Genomic DNA, 23,238 nt, shown 5'->3' with positions numbered 1-23,238 from the left:
AGAATTTTTCTGTGACATTACTATTGTCGAATATAAACAAATCTAAAAAAAAAAAAAAGTAAACAAGCAAATAAAATGAATAAATGGTTGATATGGTTCACATGGGAACAGCTTGACATTTAAACCTTTTTGAAAAAGAAAATTAAAATGCATCAGCATGACTAATCGAAACCTGCTTGAGGAAAAAAGTATTTTTGGCAAATTAGTTTGGATATATTTACTTTTCATGAAATGTACTTTACAATGAAAATACATTTTCACTGTTTGGATACAGTTGTGTGTGTGTGTGTGTGTGTGTGTGTGTGTGTGTGTGTGTGTGTGTGTGTGTGTGTGTGTGTGTGTGTGTGTGTGTGTGTGTGTGTGTGTGTGTGTGTCCTATTAGAGCTAAAATATTTACAAAGGTGATTCCATACATCTCCTTCTATCAACCCTCTTTGTGATTTGTGGTTTCTGGAAAAAAACAAGTTTTTCACCTCTTGCCATTCTTGCCTTTCTTGAACCTTGCACATTACTGTAATAAAAACATCAGAGATTTTGACCAGGTAAACAGCACTTATTTTTAATACTCCATAATCATGACTGCGGGAATGACAAGAATATTTTTTTTTCTCTTTTTCTCTCTGTTTTTAGCAATACATTGATTATGGTGGCCAAGGCAGCTTTTTGTATTACTAAACCATTATCGATAACCCAAACCACGCTCAACATCACACACTGGACGGACAATGGAGCTCCTTCTCCAAAAGACTCATAGAGCTCCGTTGTTATAGAAACCATTACAGGAAATCTCTGTCTCAGGCAATATGGTTGTACAACTTATCATCCCAGCTTCTTTACCACATTACATTATCTCACATCTAACACAGTAACTATAACTTCCTGTTTCTTGTATTCATACTATATTTCAGCATATATATTTATATATTGATGATAAAGCTTAGTATTACTTTTCTTTTGCTAGTGACATATAAGATGTGCAGGTGAAAGAGAATAGGTAATATATGGACCTATTACCATTAGTACTCCTTTATAATAATAATAATAATAATGGCTTGGTTTTATATAGCACCCTTCAAGGCACCCAGAGCGCTTTACAGAGACCATTATTCATTCATGCACATTCTCACTGGTGGTGGTAGCTACGTTTTGTAGCCACAGCTGCCCTGGGGCAGACTGAGGGAAGCGTGGCTGCCATATCGCGCCAAACGGCCCCTCCGACCACCACCAAACATTCATACACATTCAGACACATTCACACGCACATTCATACGCACATTATGTGTGCATTTATTCCCTGAAACTTTAGTCTGCCTTGTTCTTAAAGGCAAGTTTATTTCTATAGCACAATTCAACAACAAGGGGATTCAAATTTCATTACAAAGACATTAAAACATAAATAAAAAGCATGATTTAACATTTTTACAAAAAAGAAAGAAATAAGAACAATGGGTCTTTACAAAAACATTGAAGTTGTGAAAGATACAACAAATAGTATCCAAGCCATTCATTTCTGAAGCATTCTTGGAAATTATCAAAGGCAACATTCACGTTTTAAAAGTAAGAAAAATGAGAAGCTGTCCATATGTGTTAAGGTCATTTTCCATCCTAGCATTTTTCAACCACCTATGACTCACAGTGATGGGAAAAATCTGATCTGTAAACTTGGATGGCAGAAGCAAATGCACACATCTGTTTCATAAATGATTTCCTTTTATACGTTAATGAGGCTTGAAATTGAAATCTGAAAATATCCAGATCCATGCACTTTTACACTGCTTACACGTCCACTGGTCGTATCCGATCTGTGCCACTTGGGTGGAAAAAAAGGGAAATGGGGACACTTCAACTCTGTTGTGTAAATACAGCTTAAGAAACTCAAGAAAGCAATGATAGAAGAGAATATAAGAGTGACCAAGCAAAAGACAAAACAAGAGTAAGTCTTACACAGTGCAGCACTTACAGTAATGCCTAACCTTAACACTTAACCTCTACGGCTGAAGCAGAATGAATCCCTTTGAGCAAAAAATAGCAAAACTCCTCCTTTTTGGTGCTTTAAACTCTGAGTCTGAGTATTGAATAATGCACAGGGATGGGTAAAAGGAGGAGGGTGCTGACCCTAAACATATCCACAATAAATGAGCACATTTTTTGAAATTTTATGTACAATATGGTTTGATTTATCCACACTCGTGGTCTAAATATATTCCTAAACTTACCGTGGATTCACACCAAAAGCGTCACGGGCGTCATAAGCGTCCGGCTGCCATTCATTGTCTATGAAAGCTTGCTGCAAGAGGCGTCAGAGCCGTCAGAGGCATTGGAGGCGTCAGGAGCAGCGCGATGGAGGCGTCCAGAGCGTCAATTTGAAGTTGAGAGAATCTCAACTTTATACAAATGAGGAGTGGCGACGCCGAGGCAGCGTCAAATCACAGACCGGACACATTGTACTTTCATGTACACACAAACGTACATCTATTCACATGCATACACGAGCCAAGCTGTGCACTAACAAACTTATTTTATCAGGAATTAATGTAATATATTTAATTCAGCAAAATGAAATTTTTGCTGATTTGACTGCCTTTTTTACCTGAACTCTGCTCAACACATAACTGATGGTTGAGGAGCTGTATGGTCTAAACTATTTTATTTTCTACATCGATCCAACGAAAAATAATAATAAAAAAAAAAACAGGCTCATTAATCACAAAACACAGTTTGACCAAATCGGCTACTACCTGATGTGTCAGTGATGTTCACTGCAGGCAGACTGCAGCTGTTCACCGGGAACTACGGCTTGCCGATAGATGCCGTTCATCCGCGGACCAACCTTGTTAAGGAGAGCATCAAACTCACTCTTGTCTACGCGGAAATATAAATATAAAGCCGAAAAATATAAAGAAGGCTTCCCAAAGTGCGATCCATGGTGAAAGATGAAACCGATAGATAGATAGATAGATAGAAAGATAGATAGATAGATCTAGATAGGTAGGCGAAGGTGGATGTCTGTTTGTGCCAGGGAAGGATTATAATAGACAGAACTTCAGGGATTGATTTTTCTGCAGCTAGATACACATCACAATGCTCTGAAAAGACTATCTAGGGGCAACAAAAGCAAAGCAAAGGGAATTGATAACACACTAGTGACAACCTTGGTTTCAGTTCCATTCTTCTGCACCACTGCAACTACAACACACGTGAAGTCACATTAGTGCGTCTCTGTGTGGGAAACATCAGAAGAACTTGGTTTTCCGGTAGTGAGAAGTTATTCTAGTGTCTTGGGTCTTACTTTTCTCCTCTCATCCTCTCCTACTAACCCCCCCCCCCCCCCCCCCCCACACACGCAAACTTTTATCTTGGCCATAAAGCCTCCAAGTTTGTTTTTGTGACGAAATCTCGTCTGCCATTTTGAATCACGTAACTTTGTCAGCCATCTTTCCTTTTGCCTCACCACGTCTATAAACAGCCATCGTGACACACACACACACACACACACACACACACACACACACACACACACACACACACACACACACACAAACACTCACACATTCACACACGTTTATAATCTGAAGTTTGTGTTAATGTTTAGTTAGTTGTTGTTTATGTGTAGCTTAGGCATCGGAATCTATGCCGAGTGTTGGTTCACTATATTTTAACACTTGTGTAAATAAATTCTGATTCATTGGAATGAGAGAAGTTGTTTGTGTTTATTTTATACATATTTGTCTCAGCTGTTGGTTGCAAAGGTCTGTGCTTGGACTCCTTCCTTCACTGTTATTCTGTAACACCCGCCCTGGCAACAGGCTGGCACGTAGGGAATAACAGTTACCTTGAGACTGATTTTGCTGTTCAGTTATTATTTTCCTTATAAGTCAGGTGGTGCCTCGTTTTGATTCATTCATTTTGATAATTCATTTTGATAAGTAATCTTCTTTAATAATTACTAATAATTATCAAAAGACAATTATTAATAACTGAACCAGCACCTCCTTATGGCACAACAGTTCTAAAAGAAAAAAAGCAGCAAAGGATGCAGGGGTCCGTTTCTTTGTGTTATCTTATTTGAGATGTTCGACCTCTTTTTATTACATTTATATTTCATGTTTTTAATGTACTCAACCGATTCTCTCAGTTATGTCTTTGTATGGTCTAATGACACTCATGTTTCAAGTATATTTCATGTCTGCCAGACAACATTCCAGGGCTCCCACCATCCATCAGGAACTTGGCTGTCTTTATGCTCTGTCTAGCCTTGGCTTCCCTCAAAAGCTTTTTTGTTGGTGGCTCATTTCTTTGCATAAATTATTACGCGTGACTATCCACCTTGATAATAAACATCTTCATTGCAGCCTCTGTGGTTCTCAACATTTTTGAAGTTTTCATCTTTTTACCTCATCTAGAGTGCCAACTTTTCTACAATTTCTGAGCTCTCCGACTACCTTGTTTGCACTAAAGGTTATGTTATCCACGTTTTTCATATTCTTCACATTTGGTGAAGGGATTCTAAAGAGCACTCGGAAATCACCAAGGGAGAACATTTGTTGTAAAGCGGCTTCATCTGTAATTAAATTCAATTCATTCATCTTTCCTTAGGGTTACTTATATTGACTTTTCTGCACTTGTTGAACCCTCTTCATTTGTCAATGTTTACCTGTTTTAAACACATACAGTCACAAAGATCCATCCTGGTCCCTTTTTTCCTTTTTTTCCACATTTTATCACCCAGTGCAGAGGGCCCTGCACTGAGCTCAAGTCTCCTTACTTGAGGAGTGAACAGGCCGCTTGTTTTCACCAGACAGGGTGGGGTTTCTCTGGCCGGACGTAGCGCGTGGAAGGGATAGCATGTATAGCCCAGGACTGCTGCATGGTTTTGTGAGGGTAGCTCACATTAGCTACCCAAGGGGACACTGGGAGAACATGCAAACTCCACACAGAAAGGCCCTTTCACCAACCCCACCCAGGGTGTGGGCGCTGAAGTCATGGAGGAACTTAACATGCAGTCAACACCCACAGCGTCCCCGGTGAGAATTGAACCCAGGGCCTTCTAGCTGTGAGACGGCTGCACTACCAGCTGCGCCATCGTGCCGCTGGCTTAGGGTTAACTTAATATTTTTCTATTATTTACAGGTCCAATGACTTGTGTGAAAAAACTGTCTTGTGGCCAGTGATTTCACACTCCAGTAGCCAGTGTGAAGTGGGCGTGTTGAGGGTGTGTTTAGTCTTTAATTATGCTGGTGCCCTTCCTGATTACCCTTCTGGTGTAAATGTCGTATAGCGATGGTTAAAGTTACTGCAGAGATGTACAGTTTTTATTACAGGCTGAAGCGGCTTTTTCTCCTGCACACTACAGTTTCTATGCTACACTGTGATCAAGCAGGTTATGACACTCTTCTCCAGCCCTGTTGAAATTGGTGAGGATTTTTGTCGACATCCCAAATTTCCTAAGCTTTCTCAGGATGCAATCTTTTGTGAGCTCGGTTGAGGACTTGTTGTTGAGTTATTGTCAGACCCGTTGAGATCCTCACTGATGGTTTTCACACTCTTCAGTTCAGCCTCTCCAACGTGAATGGGGATGTGATGCATCCTTCCCCTTCCTTGGGTCAATAGTAATCTCCTCAGTATTGTCCAGTCTCACATGGACACACACTGTTTGTTTATTCATTAATTTCTACCTCCATCAGTCTGCTGTGTTATGGGGGCTCCGGAGACTATCTCAGGTGTTGTTATCAAGTGAGAAGTGGAGTACAACCTGGACACGTCATCAGTCCATCACAGGCCCAACACAGCCACTCCTATAGTTTATTAAGAATCACAAATCAAGGTTGAATTTTAACCAGGTACTTTTTTGCAGTGAGAAAAAATAGTACACAATAGATATGTGACCACAATATCAATATTCTCCATGACTTTGAAAGGCTAAAAAAATAGAGGATTTTGTTGTGGCCACAAAATAAGGAATAGATACCTTATTTTGACATCACATTTTTTTTTCTTTTTTTTTTTAATCGTGTGCGTTAAAAAAAATGTCGGCGTTAAGAGAACGTTAAGTTAACGCGTCGTTAACGCACTAACTTGGACAGCCCTCATTTTTTTATATGATATTGGGATGAATAATACTAATATGTTTCAAAGTCTTGCTGCTGAGTCTGAAGAATGGGATATATACAAAAACGGTAAACATTCTTCTGGCATTTATACACAGTACATCCGCCTGCAGCCAAGCATGTGGGCCCTTCCAGCTCCTTTTCAATGAGCTTGATGACTTGCTCAATATTGTCTGAATCAAAGCCTGCCCAGAAATATGCTTTTGGTGGTGTATCAAATTGATTCAGTTCATTAAACAACAAAATCCACCTTACCTTGCTGTTTGATCTCATAGTGAAAGTCATGACCATTCAATAATGAAGTTTTGGCCACAAGTCAATATCTCATTCAAACGCCTCAAGTCATCTTGTCATCACTGCATAAGACTGACAGGATAGTGAACCCCATCGCACCTCAAAAAATATTGATAGAATTGAACTCCCACTTAAAGCATTTCTCAAATTATATTCAGCTTTCCTTTGGGATAAATGAGGTGTCACTGCATTCAAGAGAACTGAACTGCGACAACTATGGTCCCAAGAAATCTTCAAAGTAAAGTTTTGTTATTAACAGCATGCTTGCGAGCGTGTTTGCTGCTGCTCTTTCTGACTCAGGGTCATTTCCTTCCAGATGGCTTGTGTTTTGTTGTTGGAATATCTTTGACCTTAAACAACCTAACTGTCAAAATATATAATATAATATATACATAATGAATACATAAATACACCACAACACTGTTGAATAGAATATTTTGCTAACAAGTGAAAGGAAAAATGATGCTTTAGTTATATAAGCTCATTAACCACTTCTTAATTCTTCAAAGCATAGACTAAACAAGATGCTGGAAACATTATTCAGAGATCTTGGTCCATACTGACATGATAACTTCACAGATGGTTGTGGAGGCTATTTCACCGCAATGATCTCGTTGTCATTTTCAAAAAGGTTGGAGCTAATTTGAGCTATGTGATGTACACAGTATACGACCATCACCTTGAGCTGTTGACAAAGGACAGAATGCAAACATGCTTTTATGTTATCTACATCAAATTCTGGCCCTACCATCTGCATTTTGTAACAGAAATCAACAATTATCACACCAGACATCATTTTTCCAATCTTATATTGTCCAATTTTGGTTAAACCGAGCAACTTCGTGCCTCAGTTTCATGCTGTGAGTCGACAGGAGTGGCACAGGAGTGTAGTTTTCCACTTGCTGTAGCCTGTCTGCTTCAGAGTTTGAAATGTTTGAATTTCAGAGTAGGATTTCTGCATAACCTTGACTGCAATGAATGATTATTTGAACTACTGTTTCCTTTTCATCATCTCAAACCAGTCTGGCCAATCTCCTCCGACATCTGGCATCAACAAGAAACATTAACTCAAAGAGCTCCCCCTCACTGGATATTTTCTCTTTTTCAAACCTTCATCTGTGAACACTTGAAATAGTTTTGTGAGAAAATCCAAATACATATTCAGACCAGCCCATCTGGTACCGACACCAACGCCATTTTCCAAAAGACTTAAATTACTTTTTTTTTTTCTGATTCTGATGCTCAGTTTAAATGTCAACTGACTGTTTTCACTAGATTTGCGTACCTTAATGCATTGAGCAGCTTCCAAATGAGTAACTGTTTAGATATTTGTGTCAACAAACAGTTGAACAGGTGGAACTAATGAAATGAAATTTCTACTTTTCCTCTTCTGTTTTTCGTATTTTTGTCTGCTCCATGACTGTTACATTCAATTCATTTCTTCTCCTTGTGTGCGACCTCTGTCAGTGTGATAAACATTAGACCATGTTCTCCTCTCAGTGACCCTTGTTCCCTATTATTAGGATAATTAAAAATATTACAGAGACCACTTCCAACTAGATTTAAATGATTCAATCTGACTTAAGATGAAAGTGATTACTAAGAACAACATTGTATTACTATGCTGTGGTCCTTTCCGTGTTAGGGCACAAGGAAACTAAACAGAGACACTGGGTCCCCTCATTGTACGGATCAGTAATTCAGACTTATACCACCCTCTTATTACCAATCTACCATATGCAACACTTATATTTCTAGATTTGTTCAGAATATGATCAATTATAATACATATCCCTAGACTAGTGTCTGTTTTTTGCAGCACTGTAAATTCAATTTTGCATTCACCATTGTAATGTGGGATTTATGCATTGTATATGCAAATTATCATATTCCTCAGCTCTGTGTAATTCCCAAGAAAATGTTTCTTTTTGACTGTGTGATTACAGTCTGCATTACATTTCTCAGTCACCTTAGGAGGATTTGAAGGTTATGAATAGTTTCTGTGTCTTCTCGTGCATTACACCAGTGATATACGCGCACCAGCTCGCCAGGGTCGACCGGGTCCCTCTGTGGTTGATTATGCGCAGCCCAAAATTACCAAGCTGCCTGAGCACTCCAACTGCACATCATTGTGTCCATGGATCAGTGATAAACATGATTGGGGCATGCTTGTTGTTTCAAACTTTGAATCATTTTGACACCATAAAAGCGGGTGGAATATTATCCGGCTAGATCTTGATTTTTAAGCAGTTGAAGCTTTTGACTGCTCAGACTCCTAAAGGCAACTGCTCCGCATCAGGTTTGACATCATGAGCTGTTTGAACACCAGATTGACATCCTCTGAGGCATTTCATCCTGTTGAACATTTCCTCCTTGTTGCTGTCACATTTTCAATGTTGAAATGCAGTGCTGTTTTGTGAGTCAAAGTACATTTCCATGCGCATTTCGCTATTTACCCAGATTCAGAGTTCTTCAGTCCTTGAAAATACAACAAAAAACAAATGTGCAACAATACACATTATATACATAAAGTTATACCCTCGTACTCTAAAAATGACATTTGCCAAGGCATTAATGATGTTGGGAAATATTGATAGCAGAGACAGACAAAAGACTTGCTCCAGATCTGATCTTTCCCACAGAGTGCACCTTTGGCTAATCAATGGCATTGATCGCAGCATTGTTCCACACACCAGAGCTCATTAGCTGTGCAACTGCCCAAATACATGACCGGTTTTTCAGTATTCTCTTTTTGCAAAAGTAGTTACAATAATATAATACAGTTATATTACTGGACTGATGAACTTTTTAATTACATATCTGTTATTCCTATCAAAGGTTTTGCCCTAACTGAGTAAAATAATATCCAGAATGTTAAAATTGTAATTAGGCATTGTTGTAAAGTTATGTGTAATGCTACACATTTTTTTCTACCTACTGTAAGTTAGACTTAAAAGTTGTTTGTTGAATGTTGTTTTACTACATCAGAGCCTACCCAGTGATCCATGAATATCAAACGCAAATAACCATGAGGGTATAGGAGATGACTGATGCTTCTAAAGGATTTCGCTTTCATCCTTGCTGCTGTTTAGGAGGTGAATACCAAACTACACAGTTCAACCAGGAGGAGTAGACCTGCAGAAACCTCAAAGCATCACCTGGTCACTGCTCTGGCGTATTTATTGCTCTTTTATCATCGGGGTTTACTAAGATAAAAGGAATCCCAACAGCAACAGATTGATCGTCCACAGTAAGCAGAAAATGTTATCTATACTTTGACACTATTGAAATACAATCTAGTAGCAATTACTGAAGACATGGAAGTGACAGAAAGAAAGAAAAAAAAAACAGTGGCAGAAAACACAAGCAGAGCCCCCCACAGGACAAATTAATTGCACATTTGTATTCTCATCTAATTTCCATTTCAAATTTGTTGTTTGTTTGTGTGATGTGAAGCGGGACAGGAGAAAAGCATGAGTGCTACAAAGATCATGGTTCAAAGCACTTAAGAAACATGCTAATTGCTAAAATGACTAAAACATTGCTTGATCTTATTTCTTCATTGAGTTACTGCTAATAAATATTTGTTGCAGATGATTAGAATCTAGCATTACGTTGCATAACCTTTGAGAAAAATTACAAATACAACATATTTATCAGTGAGTTGTGTTCCTCTAGTGTGCAGGTAGCTTCAGCTATCCTTCCAGCAGATACTCACTCATTTTAGCTGTTGAAAAACACATGCAGTGGTAAATTAGAGCCTCAAAAGACGTGGACCTGTTTGTGGGAATTCAGGGAGGAGATGTTTAAATGAATCGCTTTTCATGTTTTGTTTTTCATTAAATCGAGGCTTCGTTTTATGGTTTAATGCGCTCACTTTAATATCTGGAGCTGGGACGCAATCACATCTTCAGCAACACGCCCCTCTATGCTGTGGAAAAGAAGGTTACCAAAAGGCAAGGATACAGTGACACATGATAGCTGACTGTTTGGGAACGTTTTCCTTATTGTTGTTATTTACTACTACTACTACTACTACTACTACTACTTCTACTACTTCTACCATCATTTAGCAGACGCTTTTATCCAAAGTGACTTACATCTGAGAGAACAGGTAGACATCTATATATATATATATATATATATATATATATATATATATATATAGAGAGAGAGAGAGAGAGAGAGAGAGAGAGAGAGAGAGAGAGAGAGAGAGAGAGAGAGAGAGAGAGAGATTTATCAGGACCAGATTGTAAAAGCCCATCTCTTCAATTTCAGTAACATTCTTGCTGTTGGAGGTTTACTTCAGGTTATTTTGCTGCTTAAAGGTCTAACAGGTCTCGTCTCATGAAGATAACTTACTTTCCTCTGAAACTCTTTGTTGATCTTCTGCTTTCATCCTTTCTCAGATAAATTCAGCTCTCCTAGTACGAAAGATAAGAAAGAACTACAACAGCATGAATAGAATGACATGTCTTACTGTAGGTTGGATGTTTTTTCCCTTACAGGATTAATTAAATTTCATGTAAACAAATTGACGTGTTTATTCCCAAACAACCTTACTTTGGTTTCCACTGTCAATAGTCTCCTAAAGAGATTTGTTTTGAGGTTCACTCGAGGATTTATCGCAACTTATGTTTTCCACAATCTGCATCAATTGTCCCTTTCTTCTTTCATTGATTTTTTTAAAATCTCCTTAGGAACCTTTTTAACAGTATTGTCACTGTTATATGAATGTCTATTAAGAAATGCCAATACCATGTTGGAATACGCCTCAAGATGGTTTCTGATGAACAAGATTTCCTTGAATATAAATAAATCAAATTATATTCTTTTTAGAAACAAAAACAAATTTTTCCCTGAGCAGGAGTTAAAGCTCCAAATTAATAATATTGAAATCCAACAGGTTTCATGTGTCAAATTTCTTGGTGTACTAGTGGATGAAAGATTGACCTGGGGAAAACATATTGAGTATGTATGCAAAAAAATTATGAAATCCTATGGTATTATTAGAAGAGTTTCTTTCTTTGTTAATCAGTCATGTCTCATGATATTATATTATAGTCTAATTTATCCATACTTGACGTATTGCAACATTGTTTGGGGCGCTTCTTATTCTTCGTACCTTAACAAATTATTTTTAATTCAGAAAAGATTCTTGAGAATGATCTCATATTCTTCTCATCAAGCACCTTCTGCACCCTTATTTAGCAAATTGAAACTTGTTAATAGAGAAAATTGATAATAATTTAAACATGCCTGTTTATGTTTAAGTTCATTCATTTCAAACAAGACATTCCAGGCACTTTTCATAATTTTTTTCTGTTATCATCAGAATTTCATTCCTATTCAGTTAGAGGTGGGAAGAACTTTCATTTACCTCTTTATTGTACCTGCAGTCACCAATCCTTTATCAAATTCCATGGCCCTCAACTCTGGAACTGTTTAGATAGATCTCTTAAGTTAGTGTCATCCTTAAAAATGTTTAGGACCAGCTTGGTGGGGTATCTTTTATTTAGACAAAATTAACAGGCTATTCTTACTGAAATGAAATTGCCATTTCATGGATATTTTTGTTTGTGTACTTATTGTATTTTTCTTTGTTTATTTTACCTTTTCTTTTTCCTTTTGCCATTGACTGTTTTGTTTTGGTGATTTTGTATTGAGGGGAGGATTTTTTATAAGCCCTTCGGGCTTCTTTTCCTCTCCTGCACAAATTATTTGTCCTTGTATGATAAAAAAAAGAATTATTGTGTTATCACTGTGCAAATAAATAAATAAATAAATATGATTGAAACTATATAATGTTATAAACTGTTGGAAGAGTTGGAACGCGACACTACGTAACTTTTCCACCTTAATATCATATTTCCAGAGTCATTGTGATGGTACATCAACTTCCAACAGGTTTAATGACACCTCTGTCATGGTCTGAGGGGTCTGTATCGCCTTCACTGGCACTATATAACTTTGAGGTGCATGGTAGGAACCCTGCCACACTAAAAAAATACAAATTTTTACGGCTTTGACTGCTTTACGGCATACGTCACTTCCCCCTCCTTCCCGATTCGTAGTCGAGACGAAAATGGGCGGGGCTTGGAGCGCAGCTCCGCAGAAGCTGGTAACCCGTTGCTGCGTTGTGGCTGCAGCAGCTCCACACAACAGACGTGGGGAAAAGATCGCTAATGGTTTAACTTTTCACCGCTTTCCTGCTCTGAGATAACAAATTAAAAGAGTAAAAGAGTCGTCGGCTCGCTTGGATCGCGGCTGTAACGACCAAACATAACGTTCCTCAGTAAACAAACTAACACGCACACAGACGGGTGTCGGATCAAAACACGGGTTTTATTCCCACTTCTCCAGCTAAACGCAGTTGCTGGCCAGCTCTCTGCGGTGCGATTCATTTTGTTGAGGAAAAAATATTAACTATTTGATTTATAGTGGCAGAAGAAAAAAATAATCTCACGAGGAAAAAAAAATATTGCTCACGCCTCGGAGCCTCTGCATAGCAGTCAAAAAAAAGAAAAAAAAAAGTAAGAGTAATACAAAACATGTACTGTATGTTGTACTATTATACTAATTTATTGAAACGATGGCGAGTCAAACATTTACCAAAGCAGCTGCCAAACACTCCTAAACAAGGTAGCCTAAGACGTGGGTTGTGCAGAACTGCGGCAGTAAATCCCTTCTAAAGAGTGGCGCTCCGACGAGGAGCTCCATTCTTTAGCAGGGATTTCATATGGATCCAGACCGTTAATAATCATTATTTTCTCCATATACTGCTCCCTGGCTTCCTTGTTTAAGGTATCCCGGTAAATTCCAGTTCCTTTCCAGCAGTTTAACATCTTTTTTTTTGCGTTCCGTCTGTTCACTTGGTGAAACAGAAAAGCGTCCCGTCTTCTCTCAAAACAAATGCAGTGACGGGTACAGGAGTTTTCCGGCAGTACGCGCTGGTGCTCATGGGAAACGTAGTGTTCTTTCTGGTAAAGCACTACCGCTTTTGTCCAAAAGATGCCGCCAAACTCAGAAAAGCTGAAAGTTACGTTGTGCTGCTTTAATTTAGGATCTTGTGCAACTACAGTTGGAAATGTTATTGCTTGAGATGCTGTCTGCCAGTTCTCATCTCATTCCAACTGTGAGATACAATCTGGAAGCATTTTCATCATCAATCTTTCTCTTTTTTTTAAATTTTGATATTTTTGTTTGTTTTATAATTCAATGGCCTAAAGCATTAAATAAAAATGATATACACTGCCTGACCCTGGAAGCTGTTTTGAGAAATTAAAGATATTCAGGATTCTACACTAAAAGCCAAATCAAAATATTTTAGTTTAAAAATGCTAGTTGATCCGGTTGGACCACTGCAGGTGGAGACGGTCAAAAGTGTTAACAGCGTGGTGATGAAAGATGATTCGTAGGAATGCTGGTTAAGGCATGTTTTTGCCATAGGTGAAGTGCATGACTAATATACAGTAAGCCTCTACTGGATGTATAAAAACAGAAATTTACAACCACCAACAATAGTCAGTCACTTTAACCTCACTTTTGCTTTTTTTTCTCAGCAAATCTTAACAAAGATTGTTTTTTGTATGTATTTTAATGCAACAAGAAATTACAGAATTTCTTCTCATTCTTGTGACATTAAAGCAGTGGCTTTCATTTATAGCATCTGAACAAACCATCAGAAATTTTCAACTTGTATGTTGACAGAAATAAATGTATTGTACTCCACCTCTGAAATTACAATTAAGGGTTTGGACCGCTTCACCCCTCCAACAACACTGTAAGATTATAAAAGAAGAAATCTGCAAGACTGTGGGGAAAAGCAATAATGTAGATGGAGAGATTAAATCACAACAGACTGGTGGTCCCTGAAAAAACTTTGATTTCCTCCTTATACAAAGGAAAATATTTAATTGACCAACATAATAATTACTAAGCTCCTAAAACCATTTATTTTTATCCTCACAAACCCTTGTGATAGCTTATAACTTTGAATATTATTAATCTACACTCACCGGCCACTTTATTAGGTACACCTGTCCAACTGCTCGTTAACGCACATTTCTAATCAACCACCAATCGCAGTATAAACGCAATAAACTATGCCAGACTGTACAGTTCAACAGCCACACTTTAAAGTTAGAAATTTTCCACTTCCACATACTACCAAGTACGGTCTAAAACAGCTTTTTAAACCGAAATGTGTCACTAGTATCCGTTTTTTCCACTGCCAATCACGTGAATATGGTGTATACAGTGTTGAATCATACTTCTACTGATAACTTCTGCAACCTACGTCTCCTGAAGGCAACATGACTGAGGAACGTCCCCCGCCTTCACTGTTCTGCTGTCACTCATGATGCCATGCCCCTCTCAGTTGATGCCACGCCCCCTACGCCAGATCGGGGCCAAAAGTCTGAAACTGAAAAAAATTTTGAAACTGAAAAAAAAAAGATCTGAAAGTGAAAGAAAAGATGTGAAACTGAAAAAAAAAGATCTGAAACTGAAAAAAAGATTTGAAACTGAAATAAAAAGTTCTGAAACTGAAAAAAAAAATCTGATACTAGCCCTAAGGCTTCCCATGTTCACATAGGACTGTGGCCCAACACAGGTCCTGCTACAACTGAAACGCAGCCCTATGTACACATCAAGAAGATGGGTCAAAATGGCTTTACAATAATGTGAGACACTGATAACAACACACAGAAATTAATGAAAGTTAATGCTGCTAAATGTGGTTCTTCAAGCTAATGGATATGTGTCCCTACTGCATCCCACTGTTTCTAAATTGAAGTTTAGTTTTATTAAAAAATATAATGGCACTCATGTTATGTGTTGTCCCTCCCTGCAGAAATAAAGCTCACATTGATTCACCCTTCTCTGTTCTTGCTCCCAATCAACTGACTTTAGTTTCATCCTGTGGTTAGGCCAAATCAAAACTTTTATCATTTTGCTAAAATTTCAGAACTGCTCTTTATCCTCCCCTGACTCCACTGTCAGTGTGATATTGATATAACTCTTCTGGGTAACCCTCCCGGATTTAACAGAACCTTCCACTGCAATTACCAGCAGTCTTCTCCTACACCTTAAAGAGAACCTATTATGAAAAACACATTTTCTCTTGCCTTAACATATATAAAGTGTTTTCCCCTCAGCCTGCCAACTCAGAGAAGGAAGAAAGCAACCAAATTCTGCAGTGTCTGTACAGCCGCCCGGATGAGCCATTATGTAACGACGGGAGCAGTTGGCCTCCGCTGCGTGAAACCACGCCCACAACTAACTCCGCCTGCCGGAGCTTCCGCCATTTTTTCGTAGCGGTGTATTGCATCATTCAGGCCGCCAATCAGCACAGTGCCTCATTATCATAGCCTCCCCGCCCACTCAGAATCCTGCATAGATAATGAGGTTAGAGACTGGGATGCTAAAAATATGGCTCAGAGGCTGAATTTCTAATTTATTTAGCAAAATAAATCAAAAGCTTGTTTTTAAGACATTCAAAGCATGTTTAAAATAGGTATTATGGCCATAATAGGTCCCCTTTAAATAAAGAACACACAGGGGTTAAGGCACTGCTCTTCACCTCCTCCAACATATCAGCCTGACTTCATAAGGCAACCTCTAACTTAAACTGAGTGATTGGCCTCCGGCAGGAGGGCCCCCCCTTATGAACCAGGTCCCGCTCAAGGCTTCTTCCCTCCTAAAGGGGAGTTTTTCTTTGCCAATGTTTGGCTTAAGGTTTTTCTCCCACTAGGGAAGTTTTTACCTGCCATTGTTATGGGCATGCCAAGTAATGGCATGACCATATTGCAATCGTCCAGAATGGCCCAAAGGGCAATGTTGCTAACAAGCTAAAGTCACAAAAGTCCCACGTCACACCAGCGGGTGTACAGCATGACCCCGCTCGGATGTGGAAAAAAAAAATCCCCAAAAAATAAAACACGCCCGAAAAAATGAGGAAAAACATGAAAATGAAGGCGATATATTAGTATCTAGAAAAGGTTTCCCTTTTTTTATTATGGGCATGCCAAGTAGTGGCATGACCATATTGCAATCGTCCAGAATGGCCCAAAAGGCAATGTTGCTAGTGTTTCGCTAACATGCTAAAGTCGCAAAGGTCCCACTGCGCACCAGCGGGTGTAAAGCATGACCCCGCTCTGTTGTGGAAAAAAAAAATCCCCAAAAAATGAAACACGGCCGAGAAAACCTGAAAAATGAAGGCGTTAAATTAGTATCTAGAAAGGTTTCCCTTTTCTTATTATTATTATTATTATTATTATGGGCATGCCAAGTAATGGCATGACCATATTGCAATCGTCCAGAATGGCCCAAAGGGCAATGTTGCTAGCATTTTGCTAACAAGCTAAAGTCGCAAAAGTCCCACGTCACACCAGCGGGTGTACAGCATGACCCCGCACTGATGTGGAAAAAAAAAATCCCCCAAAAATGAAACACGGCCGAAAAAATGAGGAAAAACATGAAAATGAAGGCGATATATTAGTATCCAGAAAAGGTTTCCCTTTTCTTATTATTATTCTTATTCCGCACTTTTTTTTGTCCGTTAATGCGGCCCGAACCGCAACGTGCACCCATGCATGCCATACATCGTTGGATGCGTCTCCATCATGCCTCGATGGGCATTACTTTTCTCCGTAATAGGGGTTACCGTGGCAACGCTAGTTGCCAAAAAGCAAAAAAAAAGGCGAAAATTCTCACGCTTATTGCTCGGCCGAACTTTATCGTAGAGACATCGTTCAAACTTTCAAACACTCGGCCCGATTGTCCCTAACCGACCGTACAACCTTATTATGCCAAGTATTACAGTTTTTGTGATATTGACCTTTCATTTTTTTTTTTTTTCCCGTTTGACTTTGGACGCTTGTTGCTAGGCAACAGGTTATCGTAGAGACATCGTACAAATGTTTCCTGACTCGGCACACTGTGGACTTCAACATACTCAAATTTCATGAAGCTGGGATTTAAGGAAATTTTATGTCAAAATCCAGGCCAAATGGCCCCATTCATTCGGATGGAGTTTTTTACCATGGTGAAAAAAAAACCTATCCGTTAACACAGCCTGAACCAGAACATGCACCCATACATGGCATACATCGTTGGATGCGTCTCCATCGTTCCTCGATGGGCATTACTTTTCTCAGTAAAAAGTGTTACCGTGGCAACGCGAGACGCCAAAAAGCAAAAAAAAAGGCGAAAATTCGGACGCTTATTGCTCGGCCGAACTTTATCGTAGAGACATTGTTGAAACTTTCAAACACTCGGCCCGATTGGCACTAACGGACCCTACAACCTCATTATGCTAATTATTACAGTTTTTGCGATATTGGCCTTTCATCTTTTTTTTTTATTTCTGTTTGAATTTGGATGCTTGTTGCTAGGCAACAGGTTATCGTAGAGACATCGTACAAATGTCCCCTGACTCGGCACGCTGTGGACTTCAACATACTCAAATCTCATGAAGCTGGGATTTAAGGAAATTTTATGTCAAAATCCAGGCCAAATGGCCCCATTCATTCGGATGGGGTTTTGTACCACGGTGAAAAAAAAAACCTATCCGTTAACGTAGCCTGAACCGGAACGTGCACCCATGCATGGCGTACATCGTTACATGCGTCTCCATCTTGCCTCGATGGGCATTACTATTCTCAGTCAAAAGCGTTACCGTGGCAACGCTAGATGCCAAAAAGCGCGCCCCATTAATAACTATTGGGAGCACAGGAATGAATGAAATACAAGCGTAAAAACACCTCAAACTGACATAGAACCACCCCGAACACAACCACTACAGCCCCAAACCAAAGCGGCGAGAGGGGACGAATGGGCGGTAGGGCATGCCCATATCAAAATTTCCAGAAATTTTCTAGTTATGGGCATGCCAAGTAGTGGCATGACCATATTGCAATCGTCCAGAATGGCCCAAAGGGCAATGCTGCTAGCATGCTAAAGTCGCAAAAGTCCCACTGCGCACCAGCGGGTGTACAGCATGACCCCGCACTGATGTGGAAAAAAAAAATCCCCAAAAAGTAAAACACGGCCGAAAAAATGAGGAAAAACATGAAAATGAAGGCGATATATTAGTATCTAGAAAAGGTTTCCCTTTTCTTATTATTATGGGCATGCCAAGTAGTGGCATGACCATATTGCAATCGTCCAGAATGGCCCAAAGGGCAATGCTGCTAGCATGCTAAAGTCGCAAAAGTCCCACTGCGCACCAGCGGGTGTACAGCATGACCCCGCACTGATGTGGAAAAAAAAAATCCCCAAAAAGTAAAACACGGCCGAAAAAATGAGGAAAAACATGAAAATGAAGGCGATATATTAGTATCTAGAAAAGGTTTCCCTTTTCTTATTATTATTATTATGGGCATGCCAAGTAGTGGCATGACCATATTGCAATCGTCCAGAATGGCCCAAAAGGCAATGTTGCTAGCGTTTCGCTAACATGCTAAAGTCGCAAAGGTCCCACTGCGCACCAGCGGGTGTAAAGCATGACCCCGCTCTGTTGTGGAAAAAAAAAATCCCCAAAAAATGAAACACGGCCGAGAAAACCTGAAAAATGAAGGCGTTAAATTAGTATCTAGAAAGGTTTCCCTTTTCTTATTATTATGGGCATGCCAAGTAGTGGCATGACCATATTGCAATCGTCCAGAATGGCCCAAAAAGCAATGTTGCTAGTGTTTCGCTAACATGCTAAAGTCGCAAAGGTCCCACTGCGCACCAGAGGGTGTAAAACATGACCCCGCTCTGTTGTGGAAAAAAAAAATCCCCAAAAAATGAAACACGCCCGAGAAAACCTGAAAAATGAAGGCGTTAAATTAGTATCCAGAAAGGTTTCCCTTTTCTTATTATTATTATTATTATGGGCATGCCAAGTAGTGGCATGACCATATTGCAATCGTCCAGAATGGCCCAAAGGGCAATGCTGCTAGCATGCTAAAGTCGCAAAAGTCCCACTGCGCACCAGCGGGTGTACAGCATGACCCCGCACTGATGTGGAAAAAAAAAATCCCCAAAAAGTAAAACACGGCCGAAAAAATGCGGAAAAACATGAAAATGAAGGCGATATATTAGTATCTAGAAAAGGTTTCCCTTTTCTTATTATTATTATTATTCTTATTATTCCGCACTTTTTTTCGTCCGTTAATACGGCCCGAACCGCAACGTGTACCCATGCATGGCATACATCGTTGGATGCGTCTCCATCGTGATTCGATGGGTATTACTTTTCTCAGTAATAGGGGTTACCATGGAAACGCTAGTTGCTAAAAAGCAAAAAAAAAGGCGAAAATTCCCGCGCTTATTGCTCGGCCGAACTTTATTGTAGAGACATCGTTCAAACTTTGAAACACTCGGCCCGATAGTCTTTAAAGGACCATACAACTTCATCATTCTAGTTATTACGGTTTTTGCGATATTTAACTTTCAATTTAAAAAAAAAATCACTTTTATTTTGGACGCTTGTTGCTAGGCAACGGTTTATCGTACAGACATCATTACAACATTGACCAACCCGGGACGCTTTGTACTGCAACATATTTCAGTCTCGTCATGCTTGCTATTACGGTTTTTGAGATATTTTATTATTATTATTCTTATTCCGCACTTTTTTTCGTCCGTTAATGCGGCCCGAACCGCAACGTGCACCCATGCATGGCATACATCGTTGGATGCGTCTCCATCATGCCTCGATGGGCATTACTTTTCTCCGTAATAGGGGTTACCGTGGCAACGCTAGTTGCCAAAAAGCAAAAAAAAAGGCGAAAATTCCCGCGCTTATTGCTCGGCCGAACTTTATCGTAGAGACATCGTTCAAACTTTCAAACACTCGGCCCGATAGTCACTAAAGGACCATCAAACTTCATCATGCTACTTATTACGGTTTTTTGCGATATTTAACTTTCAATTTAAAAAGAAAATCAATTTTATTTTGGACGCTTGTTGCTAGGCAACGGTTTATCGTACAGACATCATTACAACATTGACAAACCCGGGACGCTTTGTACTGCAACATATTTTAGTCTCGTCATGCTTGCTATTACGGTTTTTGAGATATTCCACATTGTTCATTTTGATGCTAACGGAACTTCGGATGCTTATTGCGCGGCAACGCAGTATCGCAGAGACTTTGTTCCAACGTTAAAAGACTCAGGGTGATGTGGACTACAACATACTGAGGTCTCATTACGCTCTCGTTTACAGCTTTTGAGATATTAAAGCCAAATTGTCCCATTCTATCCTATGGGGCTTGTTACCATGGCAACAAAAACCTATGCACTTGTATGGGAGAGCATGTGAATAAACAATCTGTTAATACTGCTCGGACCGCAATGTGCACCCATGCATGGCATATATCGTTGGATGCGTCTCCATCGTGCCTCGATGGGCATTACTTTTTTCAGTCAAAAGTGTTACCGTGGCAACGCTAGATGCCAAAAAGCCAAAAAAAAAGGCAAAAATTCAGACGCTTATTGCTCGGCCGGACTTTATCCTAGAGACATAGTTCAAACTTTCAAACACTCTGCCCGATTGGCACTAACGGAGCCTAGAACCTCATTATGCCATTTTTTTAAGTTTTTGCGATATTGACCTTTCATTTTTTTTTAAATTTCCGTTTGACTTTGGACGCTTGTTGCTAGGCAACAGATTATCGTAGAGACATCATACAAATGTTCCCTGACTCGGCACGCTGTGACCTTCAACGTATTAAAATTTCATGAAGCTGTGATTTAAGGAAAGTTTAATGTAAAATCCATGCCAAATGGCCCCATTCATTCGGATGGGTTTTTTTAAACCATGGTGGAAAAAAAACCTATCCGTTAACGTAGCCTGAACCGGAACGTGCACCCATGCATGGAATACATCGTTGGATGCGTCTCCATCGTGCCTCGATGGGCATTACTTTTCTCAGTCAAAAGCGTTACCGTGGGGACGCTAGACGGCAAAAAGCGCGCCCCATTAATAGCTATTGGGAGCACAGGAATGAATGAAATACAACCATAAACACCTCAAACTGACATAAAACCACCCCGAACACAAACACTACAGCCCCAAACCAGAGCAGCGAGAAGGCTCGAATGGGCAGTAGGGCATGCCCATATCAAAATTTCCAGAAATTTTCTAGTTATTATTATTCTTATTCCGCACTTTTTTTCGTCCGTTAATGCGGCCCGAACCGCAACGTGCACCCATGTATGCCATACATCGTTGGATGCGTCTCCATCGTGATTCGATGGGCATTACTTTTCTCCGTAATAGGGGTTACCGTGGCAACGCTAGTTGCCAAAAAGCAAAAAAAAAGGCGAAAATTCCCGCGCTTATTGCTCGGCCGAACTTTATCGTAGACACATCGTTCAAACTTTGAAACACTCGGCCCGATAGTCTTTAAAGGACCATACAACTACATCATTCTAGTTATTACGGTTTTTGCGATATTTAACTTTCAATTTAAAAAAAATATCTCTTTTATTTTGGACATTTGTTGCTAGGCAACGGTTTATCGTACAGACATCATTACAACATTGACAAACCCGGGACGCTTTGTACTGCAACATATTTTAGTCTCGTCAAGCTAGCTATTACGGTTTTTGAGATATTCCACGTTGCTCATTTTGACGCTAACGGAACTTTGGACGCTTGTTGCGCGGCAACGCGATATCGTAGAGACTTTGATTCAACGTTAAAATACTCAGCTTGATGTGGACTACAACATACTGAGGTCTCATGACGCTGTCGTTTACAGCTTTTGAGATATTGAAGCCAAATTGTCCCATTCTATCCTATGGGGCTTGTTACGATGGCAACAAAAACCAATGCATTTGTATGGGGGACCATGTGAATAAACAATCTGTTAATGCTGCCCGAACCGGAACGTGCACCCATGCATGGCATACATCGTTGGATGCGTCTCCATCGTGCCTCGATGAGCATTACTTTTCTCAGTCAAAAGTGTTACCGTGGCAACGCTAGACGCCAAAAAGCAAAAAAAAAAGGCGAAAATTCAGACGCTTATTGCTCGGTCGAACTTTATCGTAGAGACATCGTTCAAACTTTCAAACACTCGGCCCGATTGGCACTAACGGACCCTACAAGCTCATTATGCCAATTATTAAAATTTTTGCGATATTGACCTTTCATTTTTCTTTTTTATTTCCATTTGACTTTGGACGGTTGTTGCTAGGCAACAGATTATCGTAGAGACATCGTACAAATGTCCCCTGACTCGGCACGCTGTGGACTTCAACATACTAAAATCTCATGAAGCTGGGATTTAAGGAAATTTTATGTCAAAATCCAGGCCAAATGGCCCCATTCATTCGGATGGGGTTTTGTACCACGGTGAAAAAAAAAAACCTATCCGTTAACGTAGCCTGAAACAGAACGTGCACTCATGCATGGCATACATCGTTACATGCGTCTCCATCTTGCCTCGATGGGCATTACTATTCTCAGTCAAAAGCGTTACCATGGCAACGCTAGATGCCAAAAAGCGCGCCCCATTAATAACTATTGGGAGCACAGGAATGAATGAAATACAAGCGTAAAAACACCTCAAACTGACATAGAACCACCCCGAACACAACCACTACAGCCCCAAACCAAAGCAACGAGAGGGGACGAATGGGCGGTAGGGCATGCCCATATCAAAATTTCCAGAAATTTTCTAGTTATGGGCATGCCAAGTAGTGGCATGACCATATTGCAATCGTCCAGAATGGCCCAAAGGGCAATGCTGCTAGCATGCTAAAGTCGCAAAAGTCCCACTGCGCACCAGCGGGTGTACAGCATGACCCCGCACTGATGTGGAAAAAAAAAATCCCCA

Source organism: Cololabis saira, chromosome 2 (genome assembly GCF_033807715.1).
Source record: "Cololabis saira isolate AMF1-May2022 chromosome 2, fColSai1.1, whole genome shotgun sequence".
NCBI lineage: Eukaryota > Metazoa > Chordata > Actinopteri > Beloniformes > Belonidae > Cololabis > Cololabis saira.
Note: the sequence above shows the minus strand (reverse complement) of the source record.